Below are 16,908 nucleotides of genomic sequence, written 5' to 3'. Positions count from 1 at the left end.
AACTGGAAAGATTGACTCAATTCTTACAAAAAGAAAACTCAATTCTTACAAAAAGGCTTTTAAGCCTTTTTGGAGGTACTTTAAGGAAAGGTGAACACACCATAAAACTGCTTTGGTCAGGGTGAATGATGTAATGAGATCTTTGTACAAATGAGAATAGGATCTAGCGTGTTCATAAAGACAAGAAAATAAGCTCATTAAAGAAACTTTCTTCATTTTGTTTCATGCAAAAGTACGTTTCAAAATATGTAAAAAACACTGCTTTGTGTTTTTAGTAAAGAGGATTCTTCCACCTTTCTGTCCTTCCTCTGAGCCCACCTCTCCTCAAATCTTTCCTTCCTTTTTCTTTTACTGAGTAATTTCTGTGATGCCCTCTGCTCCCCTCTGGTCCTACATCACGCATTTGCCCCATTTCTCCAGTCCCTAAAGACTAAAGGGGTTCCTCTGAGAAGCCTTAAGGTTTTGATTTAAAGATCTTTGATACAGAAAACCTGTTTCTATGGATTTGTAGAACACTGGACAAATATGCCATTATTATTAGTTTTTATGTCTTGTGTGTAGGGTTGTAGGTAGATACACCATCGAGTTTAAGACACCATTGTGCTAGACATTTCTCATCCATATACTACACATCCACCTTACCAGAGAGAGTGGAGGGGTGCATTGCCCTGCTGTTGGATGGTATTGTGAGCAAGGGATATGCCACAGGTCACTTACCGAGGTTTCTTTGTACACTTGCTTGGACATCGTGACACCTCCTAACTTGTCCAGGAGTAAACTGGTACCAATTTACAAAATCACAGCTATTAAAAGCAGAGACGTAAGATTGCATAGCATCTAATGGATAAAATGGTTATAAAGATGGAAAAAAGGAGTGACAAGCGCTGCTGGTTCAGAGGACACAGGGCCCCCTTCCGTTCTTTGCATCCAGGCCCAGGACAGTGATGCTACACCAAGAAACCTAGTGGAAGGCCAGCTCTTGTATTCCCACGCATGTTGCAATGAAGCTTCTTGCTTGCAATGCAAGTATATCCCAAAATGCACAATGTACTCAGCAGGGAAAACAAATAAGCAGACAGCTGGAGGAGAGAACATGTAGCAGGAGTTGAGAGAAGATTGCATGAATTACCTAGGAGCACATCTGGGTATATGCAATAATCCCACAAGGAGCTGTAATGATAACCTGACACAATGACTGTTATTATCACTATTATAAATATTAATTAAATGTTGAGTATTGACATCAATCCCTTTCCTACCAGCATGACCTCAAAATCTTCTGGAGATCCCAAATCAGAGGCTTATGTTGTTTTCAACAGCCTTTGGACCAGGTCATTTCACCCACAGGAAAAACCTGTTGCGTTTCAGAGCTGTAACAAGAATGCCAGCAAGAAAAAAAGCAGAGAGAGACTTAATAGAGTGATCTGCTGTATGAGGTCTGAAAAAACCAAATACTTCTGCGAAATAAATGGGGACAAATGTTGAGACCGTGGATAGCATTTGCAAAAATGGCAGCCATTGGTCAATGTTCTCTTTCTCATTATTCCTCATTTGTGGAACAAAATCAGACATTATCTCCACGGATGTTTTCAGATGTAAATAGATGACTAGGCATGTTCAGATGATTTTTGCCATCCCTAGTGTTTATGTTTCATATCATTTCATGGGCACACTTCAATCAGACTGCATCAAAACTCGTGGCCAGATCAGGGGTGTTTTGACTGAAATGAAGATTAAACGTTACTCAAGACGATTTACAGCCATCCAAAACTAGATCTAGAAGGAAGCTGAACCATTTGTCTGGCACTTTCAGAGCCTCAGGGGTAGGAAGTTCTGTGCAGATTTATATTTTTTATTTCTATAGTCTTACAACCGCTCACTAATGAGAACAATTTCTCACATCCTCGGTGTATGTAGGACACCAGCGTCGCAGCCCTTCAACCACAGGGCTGGATATGAGCATGTTTACATCTGTGCACATCCAGAGTAACTGATGAAGCAACCAGAGTCTGAATCAGACCCACAGCTTCAGGTCTGCAGAGTCACCTACCATCTGTGTCCTCCTCTTTGTCATCCAGGCTGTTTGCAATAGACTTGTACCACACCAAACACAGCCAAGCTTTGAAAAACTTGAGCTCTCAATTCAAGTTTTCAGGCTATTTGTAGGTTTTTAGAAAATGTTTCTTCTCTATCTGAGTTACAGCAGGTATCAGGACTTTAGGTAAGACATAAAATTTCAACGGGGCTTTGTTACTTGAAGAGGACCGTTAGTTTGGGGTATGATGGGCATCACCACAGCTATGTCCCACTCAGAATTTTCCAAAAATAACCAGTGGCTGGGGGGCTTTGTGCCAGGGGAAGGATTCAGACTGGGTCACCATGTGAGCTGGGTATTTTAGAGACAGCAGAAACACAGTGTGCACTTTCCTTGGTCCATTCATCTTCAGATGAGTTTTGATGTTATTTGCTTCATCAGGTCTAAGCAATTCTTTGGGAAATTCCTTTTTTTCTATGGTGCACAAGCTGATAGCTGGGTGAGGGGGAAAAAACCGTCATGAATTTCCTATGGATTTGGTGTCTCAGGGCAAAAGCGTGAGCTATTTTGGTTGTTGCTGAGTCTGGTGGTGCAGGGAAAAGGCAAGTTGAGGAGTCATGCTGCCAAATGAGAAGCATCTTCTTAATTTTCTGTAACTTTGCAGTCCCTGCACAGTGCCATGGGAAAGCTTTGGGACTTTTACAACCCCTCCACAAGATGGGCTGGAACCATCCTCAGTATATAACTGGGGAAACCACATCCAAAGAGGGTGCCTCGGTGCACTTCACGTCTTCCCGATGACTAACTTTAATTAGATTATTTTTTTAATTTTATTTTATGCTGTTGATTCACATCGCACAGCACTTTGCTGTTCCTGACTCCCTGTCCTCAGCTGATGAGAACCAGGGTTGTGCATCTGTCTTTCGCTGCTGTCGCATAAAGCAAGTCCTCTTTGTTGCATACAGATGAGACTTGGCTCTCGCCTGTGCGGCAGCCAGAAGGAAATCCGCAGGAATCACAGCTCCCCAGGTGTAAAAGTATGAAAAAAAAAAAGAAAAACCAGACTCGCAGTTTGCAGGGAACTGGTGGAAGACACTAGTGCCGCTCTGCCAGCGTTTGTGATTTTATTGCCAGGCCTCACAATGTCTAGTGGTGTCTTGAACCAGTGAAAGGATTGTATGTTAAAAAGCAAACGCTGCACGGTTGTCGCTAAGGAGCAAAGCTAGGACACGTGAGCCCTCAAGGGTGTGAAACCAGAGGGCTGTAGAAGGACCTCAGATGCCACTGCTTTTCAAATCCTGAAGTGTTTTCTTTGTGCACTTAGGATTGGCAACGGTAAGATTAATGGCTGGATTGTACCTATGTTCTCCAAAGTTTCTTGCGATAATGTCTGATCCCTGAAGATTATCCCTACATCTTCTTCAAATTCTTTCTATTTAAACATTTCCTTTACAAAGTCAGCTTTCAACCCTGCATTTGAGAAAAATATTAAGCTGTTTTGTCAGAGAAGAGACACATATCAGAAAGGGGCTCTTTCTGCAGCATGTGCCTCAGACCTCCCCAGCTTCTATTTATGCTTCTTTTGAGCATAAGGATAGTTTGCTTTTATCTTTCCAATGGATTTCTGTTGCTGTGATCATTTCTCCCCTGGGAAAGGTGTCTGTGGCTCTTTCCACCACCACAGAAACACAAAAGACCCCCTTTTCTTTTGTCAAGAAGCCAATGTCGAGAATTTCATGCTCTCTCACTTGGGGGTAGTGACTGACCTGGAAAGAACATCTCAATTGAGTATTAGTTTCCCCAAATGAAATATCACTTACCCTCTTCTTTGCAGTGCCAGTAATACGAATGGTCTCCAACCACTATAATTGCTTCGCGGTAGATTGAAAAAAGAAGGAGCAGCTTTGCTGATTTGTGGTTTAGAAGAATGTACAATATATGTGTCTCCAACTGATATTAAAGATGACAGATTGAAATCTGAACCGCTGAAGATGTGCACTGCAGATGATAAATTGCCCTCCAACTTTGAGAAGAGTTGGATCATGGCTCAAAGTGCAAGGGAAAGGCATACAGTGAAAGCCAGAAGACCAATGCGGAGTGTCCATAATTAGTGTAAGCATCCATCCTACATCTGTAGAGTGCTTTCTATTTCCATATGGATGCAAGTGAATTAGTGTGCTAGGGGCTGAGAGTCCCATTAGATAGCCTGTTTTCCTTTAATGGTTTGATAAAAGGAAGGTGACAAGAAGATAGATAGAGATAATACTCCAGGCTTCTTGCAGTAGAACCATTATCATTAACAGCATTAATTAGCCTATAATACACTGTACAGAAACACCAGATACAACCAGTGTAAAGGGAAGTAACCCGACAATTGTCAGTAACGTGATAGTTTAGCATTAGCATAGACTGATCATTGAATATCTTTATCTTCCTAACCTGGCCTTTCAAAAAGGGAAGAATTCCCAAGGCTGCCTTGCAGGCAGCGTCTCTAGCCAAGTCATTAAAAAGACACATGATTATGGAAGTGGGAGCCACAAGGCTGACAGCAGACTCCAGAACCTTTTGCCATCACGTTAGCCCATGCAGGACTAGTCCAGTTTTACCCTTTGGAGACTATTTGCACTTAAGGGCACATTAAGGTGGACTGAATTGCTTCTAAATCTGACAGCCTTTCCCAGCAGAGACTGGTAGTACCTTTGGAGAGCAACTTGGAGAGTTCTGGTAAAGAGGAGTGCAGAGAATAACCCTGAGTTTGCCCATAGGAGGCAACTTATAGAAAGATATAGATAGAATTGGAGTATAGCCCTAGACTGGGGGCTTTCAGCCTAAAGTCAACCTTACTGTCCTGCAGTCGGGATGTGCAGAGATGACAAACTGCACTAAGGGAGAATGAAGCATTTTACTGTTACCCTTTGCGAGCAGCTAGCCAAAAACCTCAAGGCTCCTACTAAGAAGAGAAATTATCTGTGGAATCAGGGGTTTTTTAAGGTAATCATCTTTCTCTGCAAGGAATGTATCAAGCCACAGAATCACAGAAATACGGTCGAGTCCCTTGGACCAAAGCTGAGTCAGGGACATCTAGATCATGCTCAACAGAAGTTTATCCAAACTATTTGTGAAAACCGCTAATCAAGGAGATTTTACAGCCTCCCTTGTTAAGCTGTTTTAACGTTTTGTTGTGAACAAAACTTCTAGTCTCCCCTAGTATCCAAACTAAATCTTATTTGCTGAAAATTAAGTTCATTTCTTCTTATTTTTCTCCCAGTGGACTAGAAGAATTGCTCTCATCACTTTTTCAAGTATCTTTAGTCTCCTGGAAGACTATTATTCTATCTCCATGTGGCTTCTCTTTTCTTGGCTAAAGAAATACAATTCCTTCAACCTATTTTGCTGATTACAAAAGTAATCAAACTACCGGAGAGTGTTCCCTTGCTCTGAGCACAAACCCTCTCTCAGCGAGGAGCCCTGAGACTTTCTTTCATCAAAGTTTTCTGCATGCTGCTTCTTCAGCCTGTGTGATGCTTTTCCCCACCAGCATAACTGTGCTGAAAGGAATATCGAGTTTTAATCTAACTGCTCTTGGTGTCTCAACAGCCTGAGGCACGTGGGCTGTGGGAACCGTCCTTGGGTTCTGGGTAGGTCCTCAGGGGTCAGGCTGATATCTAAGCTGGTTGATACTGGAGGTTATCACAGGACTCTGAATCAGCCATGGCTTTGAGACAACCTGCACAGCGAGCTCCCAGAAAAAGACTGATTTTAGACTCAGAAACCCCCAGTTTTATTTGAATAAAAACTCTGATTGATTTCTCAGCTAGAGGATGGAAAGAAAGCGGCATGTCCAGGGGATGTTTCATCCCAGGTGCTAACCTTAAACTGGAATGAAACTCTCCTTTTCTGGAGGGAGACCTAAGGTTTGCTCAGCCTGGACACCCAAACTTCAGATGGCCTACATTTGATGAGATGAGTTACATGTCTGTGCTCTATTTTTCTTTTGCTTTCTCACAAACAGTTCCAGTCCAAACAGAAGGGAAAGATTATTTATTTATTTATTTATTTATTTATTTATTTATTTATTTGGTGATAGAGGCAAAGTGATAGAGCCTCCTGATACCTGGGGTTGTAGCACTTCTTTATCTAAAAGTATTTCTTTGGCTCCTTAAGTGGGTGCTTTGACCAAACAAATCCTTCCAAGTCTCTTCTTGAACTTATTCTGCACATGGTTTTGGGCAGACTCCAAGCTCAGCTGCTCTGCCTGTCCATGCAGCCCCCAAACTCCTGGGCACTACACACCCATGACTACAAACAGGTACCTGCTCTTACCTACGACAGTCTGTGTGGGACCATGAGAAACACACTCATGAAGAGCCTCCAAGGAAGATGAGGAACAAGTGAGACCAGGATGTCTTGCAGTTATCAGGTGGACACCCATCAGCTAGGTCTTTGCAGATCTATATTCCAGCTCTTGTGTTTCCATACTGTCCTTCCAAGAGGGAACTGCCTCGGCAATGGCAGGGAAGAGATGTGGTTATCAATACCAGTTTTTCTTGGGAGTACAGTCTCACAGGGACGTGCAGGACTGCGTTCAAGCCTCTTCCTAGAAATGCCTAATTTAAATGCTGTAACTGACCTGGCATCTACACCAGAGCTTTCTGGCCTTGGCTCTACAGACAGCCAGTGTAAAGAGATAGGGCTGATACCTAAGGTAGACACCAGCAGTAAGCAGTTGCTTATGGCCCATAGCTTACCCGGAGGCAGTTTCCTGACAGAAAGATATATTCCCACCTGGCAGTGAAAGCAACCTGGGGTCTATCCCACCTATGCTCAAGGATCAGCCATGGAGGCATTTCTAGCTGACCAAATCCTCCTTGACTACCTTCACAGTCAGGAGACAGGAGTAGGCACTCACAGCATGAAGTTCATCTGCCCAAACACGGATGTCTCCTTTGGGATGAGATGGTTCGTGTCTGAAAGGCTGTCAGTGGTGCATGGAGGGAGCACAGGGGGACGAGCTCAGGGTGGTGGTGAGGTGAGTCTCACTTTGGACCTCACCTCTTGCAATGATGGGGCATTGACACCAGGGGATGGTTTATACCAGCATTTTGCTGGTCATCTAGTAACTGCTTTAGTGAAGTGCAAAAAGAAATGCTGCCCATTCTGCTTGGGCTGGGGCTTGGGAGGAGGGGAGGGGAGGAATGAAATCTTCCTTGGGGGATGAAAAATGTGGAAAATGAAGACAGCAGGGAGACTGACAGCTGGAACCTGCTGGATCTATTGCTGTTGACTGTAAGCTTGGTTAAGGTGTTAGTTATCAGCTATAGTATCATCCCACCCAAAAGTGGAAAGGAAATATCAATACTGAAATGTTCAAGGCACCAAAAAAGCAGAGCAGAGAGAGAATGTGAAATAATGGGACTGCAATGATTGAGACAGACAGACAGACAGTGTTGTTGCTGCAATGACTCTCGGCAGTGTTGGGGATGAAAGTCTACATTTCGTTTTGAGAAAACATAAAAGGAGATGAATTTGCTCATGTCCTGCTTTCAGGTTTTGGTAGGCTGCAAAACAGATTTCCTGGGTTCTCTGAAGGAATTGCTTCGAGGAAATACCCAAGTCAGGAGGGTCATTCTCTTTCGCTTACAAAAGACACCTGGATGTAGTACCTACACCTACAGTTTGGAGCAAAGGGATGGATCCACACCTCTCCATATATATTATAAGGTCTGAAATGGCTTGAGGTCAGTGGTTTCTCAAGAAAAAAAAAAGCATTTGGTTCTTGCTGCTTTGAACTTGCTGTATATTTCCCATTGCTTGAGGTGAAAATCTGCCCTGAAACAGTGTGTACATGCATCAGCGTGTGTATGCATGTGTGAGCAGGGGTCAGATGGGCACGCAGCATTGTTATAAATAAAAGGAAAGCGGCTGTCTTTTTGCATTGTGCTCAGAACCAGGGCTTATTTCCCTAGAGGTCCACATGTCCCATTTTATTTATGATCTCTAATGGCACCATCCCAAATGATGGCTGCTCCACAGATGGGCCTAGCTCCCCGAAGGGGACTGTCCCATGAGTGCAGCTTTTCGGCAGCACCAGCCACCTCTTCCTCACTGTTTGGTGCCCAGCAGATGTGCTACTGTCTGTGGACACCCTAGAGGAGCACCTTGCTTTGGGATGAGGCTCATTTTTTTTTTACTCTCTTGAAGAAATACTGAGCGTGCACAAATCTTGAGGATGCTTTTGAAGCACAAGGCAAAGTTATATTTCATACAAAGCATTTCCTTGCAATGAAAGGTTTCAAGATTACAGCTTTCCAGGGCTTTCCTGTACTCAAGATCAGCATCCTAGATCCATGGATCTCCTCTCCTACCCCTATGGCAGCTCTTTGTTTGTGCATCTTGCTTACAGGGCAATTTCACAAAATCTCTTTTCCTGCTGCAAAGTCAGCTTAGGAAACCTCTGCCTCATTGTCCAGCTCCTTCCTCCCATATCTACAAAGTGGGCCAGGAGAGCTGCTTGTGGGACCACACCGAAAATCATGTCATTGAAACATCTGGGCAAAAGAGAACCTTCTGGAGGTTGTGGGTGATTTTTTGGAGGGGGGGGTTGGGTATGTAAGGGTTATTTTCAACCGAGGTTATTTAGCAGATTTTCAAAATCATCCCTACTCAAAAAATCAAGTTTGTGATGGAGCAATATCTGCCCTTCCCTCCTAAGATGGAGGCAGCTGCTCTCCCTTATTCTTTTACTCCCAGATCAGCCCCTGCAGTCCCAGAGAGGTTATAAAAACTAATGGTGACAGCAAGAAAAAGGGATCTTCCCTGACTACGCAATAGCCCCCTCTAAAACCTGTGAGCAATGCCTGTGGTGTTGCTGATGAGGTCAGGAGGAGCCCTCAGGAGAACATCCCTTCCATCCCCATCCTACTGAGAAAGCACCCACATCCCCCTAAGCACCCAGAGAGAGCCTTGATTTAGGTCTGGCTCATACTACTCTTTTCAGATGAATGGGAGGGAGAAATGGGGAGAAAATCTTGTTTATAGTGGGGGTCAGAAGCAAGGCCAGGAGGAGCACGTATATATGTAAGAGCGTTCATACACATCTGAGGCGTTACCTCGGTTGCCTCCTAAATAACGTCAAGAGGCATCAGGATGACAGAAGGCAGACGCAGCCATGTCCCTCCTTCCTCCTGCAGGCCTAGCTCTGATTTTTTTCTTGCCCAGTTTTCAAGGCTATTTCAGGTCCTAAAGCCAATCCTTCTTGCACCCTCCACCTCTTCTCCCTTCATTTTTCACCGTGCTAGGAGAGAAATATGAAAGCCGGGTTTCCTCCGCAGAGCAGAGGAGACCAGTGATTGCAACTATAGCTCTCAAACTAATGATGTGCAAAGACTCTAGATAATAGTAGTCTCTGTCCATAGGATGGGGATATCCTGTGTTGCCTTAGCTCTGCATAGCTTGTGAAAGAGAGAAAATCTGTTTTAACAGGGGAGTATTTCCTCAGCTGGTATAAACCAGCGTAACTTGATGCCTTTCTAAAGGCCAGGATGGATGACGATAGCCCCAGGATGATTTCCTACAAAGCTTCACAGAATCTGAATGAAATAAGCACAATTCATCGCAAGTCCTTAGCAAAACAAGCACACAGCTTGGTGCTTAAATTTCCCCACCACCACCGCTATTTTTATGTACAGCCAGCCAGTGCCATATTTATTTTCCCAGCATCATCCCCTGCTTGTTTTACAGGAGCAGGACTTGACATACAGGGTGTCGGGCAAATAACTTGCCCAGTGCTTCAAAAAGTCAGCAAGAGAGTCAGGAATCACAGCCTGGCACTGTGCAAATAAACACATCTGTCCTCTGGCTGCATGGAAAACTGCAGGCGTGGGATTTAAGGGGTGGTGGTGAACTGGGGGTAGGGAGAAAGGTGCAAAAAAGGAGCTGAGAACAGTGCCTGTTCAATGAATGTATTTGAGTGGGAGTCAGTTAAAGGCTGGTTTATGGTAACTGCATCACACATTCACATTCATCTTTCTTTAAAACATTTTGAGTTTCCTTTACTCACTACCAAGGCAACTAATTCCTGCAGGAAAACAGGGTGAACTCACACAGAGCAGTTGTAAACAGCAGCGAGCACAGCAACACCACGCCTGTGGATGCACAATGGCCAAGTCCAGAGCAGTTCAGTAGATACGGAGAAAACATCTTGGCATCTAGAAACCTCTCACCACCGATCACCGGGTATGCACAGACCAACCCACTGAATATTCAACGCAGGGTCCACCCGCGCGGTGCACGGTGCGTCAGATACACTGCTCAGATGCTGACGGATGCTCAGACACGCTCAGCTTCAGCGAACAGCGCTGACGATGCTGGCATGCGTTTTCCTTCTCACATCTGACTCCAAACTTCTCCCGCCCTCTCCCCCAGCTCAGCTGCTCTGAACAACTCAGGAAGAAGAGGTGGCCTTGGAGGAGCTGAGAGCAGAGAGAGAACTACGCAAGGCACCTCCGCTCACACCGTTAATGGTTTTGATCTGACTTACGGGCACTGCAGGTGTCAGAGCCTAGACTTGAACCTTAGCATCCCACACTGGGACAGGGGGAAAGGAAAGCCTGTCCTCATATGTCCTGGGAGGAGTCCTGAGCCATGCCTCTGCAGGTAGCCTGCCATGATATGACAAGGAGGGGGGAAGCTTTGGCTGTCACCTCTCCCAGAGGGGCTCACAGACCTCATGGAGAGAAGGGCTGGAGCTCAGCTGGTGGAGCCTTGGCTTAGTTACAGCACCGATGATGACCCTGTGCCCTTTGTGAAAAAGTCTGCTCAGCCCTCAGGCTGGAAAGGTTGGACACCTCTGGCTGATTTATCCAGAGGCACTGACACAGACAAGCAAGGTCCCAGCCTGGGGAAGTTTGTGGAAGATGGATAACACGGCACAGACATTAATGGGCCATAAGGGAAGGCGGCAGAAAATGTGAGGAAGCTACTGGTACCTGACACTTGCCTTTCAAATATAATTGCCCCTTGTCTGGCTGATGGAGGGATTTGAACCTGGTGCTTCCTATGCTGGAAGCACAAACCTCCGGGGTCTGCACAAAAGAGCAAGGACATCACCGCACTGCTGACCCATCCCTTCTGCAAATGGCAAGGTTTGAACCTCGAGTCTCCAGCCAGACATTTACAATTAACAACACGCACACCCGAGAGCATCTCCATATTAACCCATTATTGTTGTCTGCCCTCGGACAAGCCTAAGAGCAACAGAGAGTTTCCCCACACAGCATCTACCTCCTCAATAGCTGAGCAAGTTTAAAGTCACTGGTGGCACAGCCCCTTGTTTGTTGCTGTGCTTCAATCCATAGATGCTAAGGGTGGGTTTCCATCCCACCAGCCACATTCAAATGGGTCACCTGCTGCTCCCTCAAGACAAATAACCACAAGTAAGTGCAACTCATCTTAAAACAGTGATGGTAAACAGATCAGTCAACCTTAACCCTGGAAAAGCTTGTCGTTCTCCATTGACTAGAAAGGGAAAGAAGGCTGATTAGCTCTGATGTAATATCTGTATCATCTCGCCATAAGACCCTAAAAAGTGATGTTGGAATCACGTCTCATGAAAAGGGAGTCCTAAGCCACGACATCTCAGAAAATCCCACTCTAGAAATAATGTAGAATAGAGGTAGCAAGATAATGATATGATGATCAGTAAAGCAGAGAGGTACCAACAGTGCTGAAAGAGAAGCCCACTACCGATTGCAATGTGAAGTCTCCACACAGGTGGAGGAGGAGTGGGAATTCATTACTCTGCTAGGCAGGACAATATAATGCATCCCATCTTATGGCTTTGACCTTTTCTTGACAAAAGAGTTCTTCAGTTATCAAAAGTAACTAGATATTTTTGAGTGCTTCCTTTTCACAGGGCCAATTTCATGTACCTTAAAGGGCATGGAGCTTCAGGAAGCCTAACCCTCTAGATGTCAAATCCCTCTGAAGTGTTTCCTACAGGCCACTTAAATATTAAGTCCTCCAAATTCCCTCAAAATTTTATTTCCAGTCTCTGTACTCTAGTCTACACTTGATTCTTCCATATGTACCATCATCTATAAGGCCTGACCCTTTTCAAGGTTTGTCCACTGTGTTTCAACTGGAGGTTTTGCAACAGGTTAAGGACAAATGTCTCTGATCCCTACACAAAGTGGGCTAGAATTAGCTCCCTAGTTTTCAAAGGGAAAGCAGGAGGAAAGTGCAAAGAATGACTGAGATTGTGTCAAAAGAGTTTGCACAGAGCAAGAATGGTCTTCTGCATCATGGCCTTACAGGTTTAACTGGGCAGCTCTCCTGCCCTTTGTCTGGGCTCCTCCAGCATTTCTCCAAAGTCAACGGTCAGCCATCAGATGATAGAGTTTCCTGGTATGTTGTGACCACTCCTTATTACACTGTGTTCTCTCTACTCCTACCTCTCATGGGGTGCTGAGCATTTTGAGCAAGGCCTACCAGTTGTACACACACCCAGCACCCATCCAGAGTACCAGGGATTTGGTGCCATCCCATATGTGTGCAGGACTGAACCCTTGCTGCTTACCTTGGGAATCTATCCACAAGGAGGATTTGAATGCTCCCATTTTCTGCTGGCACTGTGATTTGTCTTTCCTGAGACACACAATAGTATGTGATTTTGATTTTCAGATGAACAATGACAATGAAGAAGATAAGAAGAAAAAGATTCACTTAATTTTCTCTGTTAATAAGATACATTTTGTACTCCTGCCTCCTTCCTCCTCCTTACTCTGAGCTTTCACTGATTCAAGGATCTGTTACTGGGTACTCATTGGAAACAGCTCATCTCTGTTTACTGTCTCTGCAGGAGATATTATTGCCTCTCACAGCTTATATACATGAAATTTTTTTCTGTTTGTTTGTCTTTTTCCATCTCCAAGCTTCCTTCTTGCCTCCATTTCCTAGATGGGGAGCGCCTGGATATTCAAACTACTTTTGAGACAAACCTTATTGCTTATCCTTAGTGTGCAAGGATATTAAGCATGTGTGCATGACAAGGGGTCATGTTCAGATAGCCTGCTCGAGGTGTCTTGCTTTGGTACCACAATGATGGAGCATCACCAGCCAAGGGCTATTCAGTGACTCACCTCCATTTTAACCCATGGGGTCAAGAGGAGAAAAAGATGCAACCCTGAATTTAACCATCTGCCATTTCAATCACCAGTCTGATTATGAGACCTGACTTGTCTCACAATGACAGTGGTAACTGATTTTAATAAGACCAGGATAGTCTTCTAGCAGAGAGGGAATGGCCAGCTGCCCTGGACACGAGACAGAAGATGTGACAGTGACTTCATACATGACCTTCATTTCCATGGGCACCAATGTGCCTTTGCTGTTTTTCCACATGTGTAAAATGGAAGTATTTCTCGCCCCACTCTGCCAACTATGAAAGAGCAAGATCACAGCAGCCTTTCCTGGGGAAAGGTAGAGCTTTCTAGGTACTGTTGAGACCTCACTGTGTAGAAGTGACTGGTGTGAGAAGGGGGAGGCTCATGCATGTTCATACACCAGCACAAGGGACACAGTGCCAGGAGATCAAATCATTGGCTGCATGGCTTATTTTGAAACAACAGTTAAGCTGTAGCTCTCAGTTATCAGCTTGATCACTGATAATAAAAGAGCATTACACTTTTGTACTCTTTTTTTTTTTTTTTTCCCCCTGTGCTTGCAGCTAGGAAGAGCTCCTCATTTGGCTTTGCAGGTTTCCTAGGGTCAGTTCTAGAGACTGGGTTCATGGCCAAGACCATTAGGATGGGCAGCAGCCTGCTCTCCTCCTCCTCCAGCATTGAGCTGTCACTGTGCCAGAAGCAGCTCACCCTGATTTCCGCAGGGATGATGTGAACGTAGCACCAGATCCAGTCTGAGGGTGGCTGGGTAAGGCTGATGGCGAGCAGCCTCAGCTGCTGGTGTTTGCCACTACCTCAGTGCCCCTACTTTGGGTTAGCCACTGTTATCCCTATCTAAAGAGACTTTCTGTAGTGGTGGATGGAGGGGGTGCAACTGACCCAGCTCATTGCAGGGTGCCAAGGGCAGAGAGCAAAGGGGTCTCATGGCCACGGTAGAGCCAAGGGGACAGAAATGGGAAAGCTCAGCAGAGAAACTGCTTCTAGAAAATGGGCTGTCATTGTCTCTGCTGACCCTTTCCCTCTGCTGAGCCAATATCGCAGTTTTCATTTCCAGGCAGCAAGCTGGAAATGTTTCCTTTCCTGTCTGCGGATGCCAAGGGTGCCTGAGCTGAGACAGAAGCTTTCAGGGCAGCTCATCACGAAATGCACCACAATAAACATTCGCAGGGCCGGAGCAGTGCTTTTCTGAGCACCGTGCATGCTTTCCACCTTCCTCCGCTGCACCGCACAGCAGCCTGTCAGGAGTGGGACAGTCACAGCCTTTGCCTGTCAGACTGTGGAATTTCTCTCTCTCTCTCTCTCCCTGTCTTTGTGCCTTTGGTGCAATGCAGTATTTTCTGCTCTAGCTGCTTTGCTCACTGGAGCCCTGTGAATGCTGGAGAAAACGAGGGGGTTGCTTTGCAAAGCCTCCCTGCATGCAGCTACCATTCCCATCTTCGGTGGGTCCATGCTTAGCCCTGTGATCAAGCAGGAGCATGAAGAAGACCTTTTATGTCCCAGTTCTGCTGCCTGCTCTTAGCAAAGTGAAGGCTGGGAAAGGACCAGCAAAGACGTTCAGTGGGGGAGCCCAGTTTCTAGGGAGTTTGTGCCCAGAGCACCAGCCTGCAACTCAGAAAACATCTCAAGATGTTTCTCCTTGTGTCAGCTGATGTGGAGAGGGATTAGAGAAGACACCGGTAGTGCATAGCTTGTCACAGCTAGGATGGAGAAAAAACAGCTGGGTAAATTCAGATTTTTGCTGGCCAGTGATAAGGAAAGGCCTGTATGCAGTGCCTCATGACTAGCTCCTTTATGGTGGATTGGCCACGTCCACACTGCAGAGCACTGGACCCATGGTTTGTCCATGGCCCTAAGACATAATAATTATGTCTTGGTGGATTTTATTCTCCAAAATGTCTGCAAAGTAAAAGCTATCCCCCAAGAAAATGTTCAGGCTTTGTCTCAAAAGTACAAGGGGATTTGTGCCTTTGGGGATCATGCCAGCTATGAAGCAGTAGGTGAGCTAATAGACATGCACTGTGAAGTGTGGGGACCAGGGTATAGGAGCTACCCAGGGGACTAAGCTGACAGGGTAGATGCACCTCTTTGGCTTTCTAGGCAGAGGCTGCAACCCCAAAATTCTTGGGTAACCTTTGCAAAAAAACCCCATGGATTGCTGTTCCAAACACTTCTGGCAGAAACCCAGCCCTGCTGTGTTTTGTGTATGCATAAGAATTAGGAAAATGCATAAACCGCCTTGTGGTTTCCTGCCTTTATGTAGGAACTTGCCTCCATCCATCTCATTGCAACTGCTCACACTTTCCAGCCAAACCTACAGAGCTTTGTCCCAAAGTAGCAGTACCCTGCTCCTGCTCTGCTCCTCCTCCAAAGGCACAGAAAGCAGCTTTACACCTCATGCAACACTCAGACGTGCTCAGCAATGTGTTTAATGGGTTGTGCAAGGCCCAGAGTAGCAAACAGTGGGTTATCGCCAGCTTTGCATGCTTGGTGGAAGTGTCCTCAATCACCCTTGCTCTGCAGAGCGAAGGAAAGAAGGAAGGAAGGACACAGACAGACAGCACAGAGCTCTCGTTTCGCTCCTCCTTGCTCCTGTCCACTCTAATGAGAAGCAGGCAGAGTTTCTCCTTCCCCAGCAGCCATGGAGCTTGTTTGAAGCAATTTGGAGGCAATTGAATGAAAAAGAATAAATGAGTGGATATTGCAGCTTATGGATGGCTGAGTCAAACCCACAGGCAGTGATTAGAGGCCCACAGTCCCTTTTATGCCTACAGTAAGAAAATGACTTAAATTTGTTCCATTTTAGCTCCAAACAGGAGGCAAAGTTGTAGTGGGCTGGATTGTCAGTTATGTTACCTTTTACTATTCATCTGGAGGAAAAACAAAACAGATCAGATTTTTTATTTTAATTTAAATAAAGTGTCAGTCGATCCAAAGCAAATTTCTCTGGCTTTGATCCTCTCCTTCTAGCTGAGATGCAAAGAAATGAAGGTGGGGAAAACAGAGAATACACAAGTGCAACTTCCCTACTCTCTCCCACCTTCATTTGCCCTACAAATAGTTGTCAACATGGCTGTTTGCCTAGCTGGTTCCTTGTTAGCACTGTCTACGGTGGTTCCTTGTCTTCTTCCTCACCTGTTTGCAACCTCAGCCTGGCTGAACAAATGCAGCGCCAAAGCGTGGATGAGATGAGCATGTCATAAAAAAGCTTATCTGAACTTTAGTCCCATCACTGTTTCTGCTACTGATTTTCTGAGTAACCTTGGGTAAGCCACCAGAAAATTTTCCCCCAAACATATGCCTACTTGCTGCATTGCATTAGCCATGCTAAAATCTGCGGGTAACTGGGCTGGAAAAGGCAGGCCAACACACTTGATGCTTCAGTTGCCTTTCTGCAGCTGGGATAAAAAGACCTCCCAGTCCTGCACCTTTAGGGTTAATACCAAAGTATCTCTCAGGCCTCATCACTGCTGTCTTGTGGTCAACGCAGACAGACCTTCTTCCCACTGAGATCAGGGTGAGGTGCTGGAGAAGGAATGGGGGAAATCTGGACTTTCTTCCAACATGAAGTTGGTTTGCAGCCGAGGTGCACACCAGACAGAAAGATGCATCCCCAGCTTTGAAGAATGTATGGTCTAAATGGCAAAAGGAAGGAAAGGACAGAGATTCACCCAAAATCACCTGAAATATCAATGG

This window comes from Ciconia boyciana, chromosome 1 (genome assembly GCF_034638445.1).
Source record: "Ciconia boyciana chromosome 1, ASM3463844v1, whole genome shotgun sequence".
Taxonomy (NCBI): Eukaryota; Metazoa; Chordata; class Aves; order Ciconiiformes; family Ciconiidae; genus Ciconia; species Ciconia boyciana.
This window is presented reverse-complemented; position numbering follows the sequence as displayed.